Consider the following 3,563-nt stretch of genomic DNA (forward strand, 5'->3'; position numbering starts at 1 on the left):
TTGATTCTCAATATTTTGTAAAGACAAAGATGATGATCAAAAGAGCTCTGGGAAAACTCAATTTTTTGTGGCCCAGGTTGATAAATTGTCAACCTGGGTGTAGGGGCCAGCCCCAAGTATCAACTTGGGCGCTGGGCCAGCCCCAAGTATCGACCTGGGCGCTGGGCCAGCCCCAAGTATCGACCTGGGCGCTAGTGTTGGGATTTTATGCCCTAAATAAAACTCATTTTAATTTAAAAATATCAAAAAATTAATAATAATCTATTAAAAATTAAATATTATTAATTTAAAATAGATATTTAAGTTTAAATATATTAAAAATAATATTTTATTTTGAAATTAGGTTTTGAAAATTAAAAAATATGAAATTTGGTGAAAAATCACCAAAAAATGTTTTCAAAATAGATCTAAAAACTTGATTGCTAGGTTGTTTTCGAAAACAAAATTTGAATCAGTATCCAGATTTGCTTTCTACATGTTGTGAAACTTATTCCAAGACCCTAAAATCATATTATGCTAATCTTCCCATTCTCTTTGTTGATAGATGACTACTAAGGTGAGAAAGGATTAAAAAAGAGATGCGAATTAGAATTTGGGGATCATAAACGTTTCTAATGTGTAGGGGGAGCATTGCTCTTTCGTTGGACTTGTAGTGTATATTTCTCTACATAATTGCCTAAAGTAGCTAGTGAATTGATAATTAATACAAGTAAATCCCTCAAGATAGTATTCCCACGTATGTTCCAATGACCTGTTTTAGATATATTCTGAAAAATCCTTGCCTTATCGAACTGTATATACATATATTTGCGACAAACTTTCAGCATTCATTAACAAGGGCTAAAAGTGCGCGAGGAATTCGGACATTAAATTTGCTTTCAAATGCCGAAGGGTGAAGCATTGTTGGGTTTGCGAGAGTAGGGTAGACTTTAGACAATCCTTCCAATCCGGGAAGGAGGATTGAGGATGCATCGTACCCTTATTGATCTATCTCACACGGCAACAATATGCATACGAGGGTCATGTTGAATTTTTATGTAACAAGCTTCAGCTTCTAGGAAGGAAGGCTGGAGTTGTATAAAAATTCAAGCTTAGACTTCGCATGAAAAGATCAAAGGGAAAGCATCATGGAGGGTAGGATAGACTTCAAGCAGTCTTTCCAATCCAGGAAAGAGGGTTGAAGATGCATCGTACCCTTGGTGATCTTTCCTGCTCGAAAAACAACGTGCATGCGAGAGTCATGTTGAATTTTTATGTAACAAGCTTCGACTTCTAGGAAGAAAGGCTGAAGTTGTATAAATTCAAGCTTAGACTTCGCTTGAAAAGATCAAAGGGAAAGCATCACGGAGGGTAGGATAAACTTCAAGCAGTCCTTCCAATTCGAGAAAGAGGGTTGAATACGTATCGTACCCCCAGTGATCTTTCTTGCACGAAAACAACATGCATGCAAGAGTCATATTGAATTTTTATGTAACAAGCTTCGGCTTCCGGGAAGGAAGACTAAAGTTGTATAAAAATTTAAGCTTAGGCTTCGCTTGAAAATATCAAAGGGAAAGCATCACGGAGGGTAGGATAGACTTCAAGCAGTCCTTCCCATCCGGGAAAGAGAGTTGAAGACGTATCGTACTCCTGGTGATCTTTCCTGCACGAAAACAACGTGCATGCGAGAGTCATGTTGAATTTTTATGTAAAAAGGTTCGGCTTCAAGGAATGAAAGCTAAAGTTGTATAAAAATTCAAGCTTACACTTCGCTTGAAAAGATTAAAGGGGAAGCATCACAGAGGGTAGGATAGACTTCAAGCTGTCCTTTCAATCCGGGAAAGAGGGTTGAAGACGTATCGTACCCCTTGTGATCTTTCCTACACGAAAACAACGTGTATGCGTGAGTGATGTTGAATTGTTAAGTAACAAGCTTCGGCTTTGGGGAAGGAAGGCTGAAGTTGTATAAAATTCAAGCTTAGACTTCGCTTGAAAAGATGAAAGGTAAAGCATCACGAAGGGTAGGATAGACTTCAAGTAGTCCTTCCAATATGGGAATGAGGGTTGAAGACGTTGTTGGAAATATTTTACCAGGATCTATATTTACTACCAAGTATGTTTCATTAACATCCTAATATGAATTCTAAAACAATGAAATAAACACATATAAAGTTTAGGAAACCTTACATTGGGTGCAGCGGAATATAATGACTCCTTTCGTTCAGATCTCTAGCCCTTGATTCTTTTCTATAGTAGAGCATAATCAAGATCTAAACCTGGATATCTTTTTCTCCTTCCTTTGATGTTGATTCTCCTTCTTGTTGTTTGGATTCTTCACAGTCTTACACACTATGATTGAGATACCACTTGATGTGTGTGGGCACTACTCTATCACTCAAGGCTATTTCGAAATTGAAGAGAGGAAAAGAGAGAGAGAGAGAGGGGCGGCTATGGCTTTCTCTGAAAGAAACAATGTGCAAGTCATGGTTTCCTAAAGCCAACACTTTCTATTTATAGAATGCCAACTAGGTTTAGGTTAGAATTGTATGACATTAAAATAATGGAAAAATAAATGGTAAAAGGCTTGCATAGTGGCCGGCCATATAAGGAAATTGGGCCTCACTTTGCAACTTTCCCATTTTGTTATTTTTTCAATTCCATTTTCTCAAAAATGCCAATTTTCAAATTTAGCCATTTAAATGTCAATTCTAATTATTTAATAACTAAAAATTAATTATTAAATAATATTGTCATTTAATATATTTATTAATTTAGACATATAAAGTCTCTTAATTAATAAATAAACTTAGAATCTCTTTTCTTTACAATTTCGCCCTTGCTTAGTGAAAATTCATAAACTAGACATAGTCTAACTTCAGAATTATAATTGATCAAACAAAATCAATTAACTGAGTCTTACAAGCAGCATGGTCTCAACTAGTATGGGGACCATGGGCCTATATTAACCGAGCTTCCAATAAGTCAAACCGAATTTACCAAGTAAATTCCCTAACTTATTAATTCCTTATTGAATCCACACTTAGAACTTGGAATTGCACTCTCAGTCATGTAGAACGCTCTATATGTTCCACGATATAGATACGCTATTAGTTATCCATTGTTATAATCCTAATTTGATCAATGACCCTCTAATAGATAATCTACATTGAATATGCACTAAATTACCGTTACACCTTCAATACATTTTATCCTTAAAACACTTAGCTCCGTATAAATGATATTTCAGCGAAGTGAAATGAGATCTCCACCATTTATCTCTGTTTAGCCAAGCTCGAAGGATATCATCGTTTCACTTCTAAATTCCTATAGAAGTTATAGACTCCATATTTATGTTAGCGCTCACACTCAATTATACTATCATGTTCCCAAAATGTACGTATCACCCTGACCCAAAAGTAGGTTTAACTAACAAATCAAAGAACATGTATAGTACTCTTGAGATCGAACCTAATCATATCAGGATTAAGATCATTTGATCTAGGATCAACTGGTGATATTGAATTGAATAGATATTACAGTAAATTTTAATATATCTAATCAAAGTTTAATATTGGTCCCTTCCG

The sequence above is a fragment of the Cannabis sativa genome, chromosome 6 (genome assembly GCF_029168945.1).
Source record: "Cannabis sativa cultivar Pink pepper isolate KNU-18-1 chromosome 6, ASM2916894v1, whole genome shotgun sequence".
Taxonomy (NCBI): Eukaryota; Viridiplantae; Streptophyta; class Magnoliopsida; order Rosales; family Cannabaceae; genus Cannabis; species Cannabis sativa.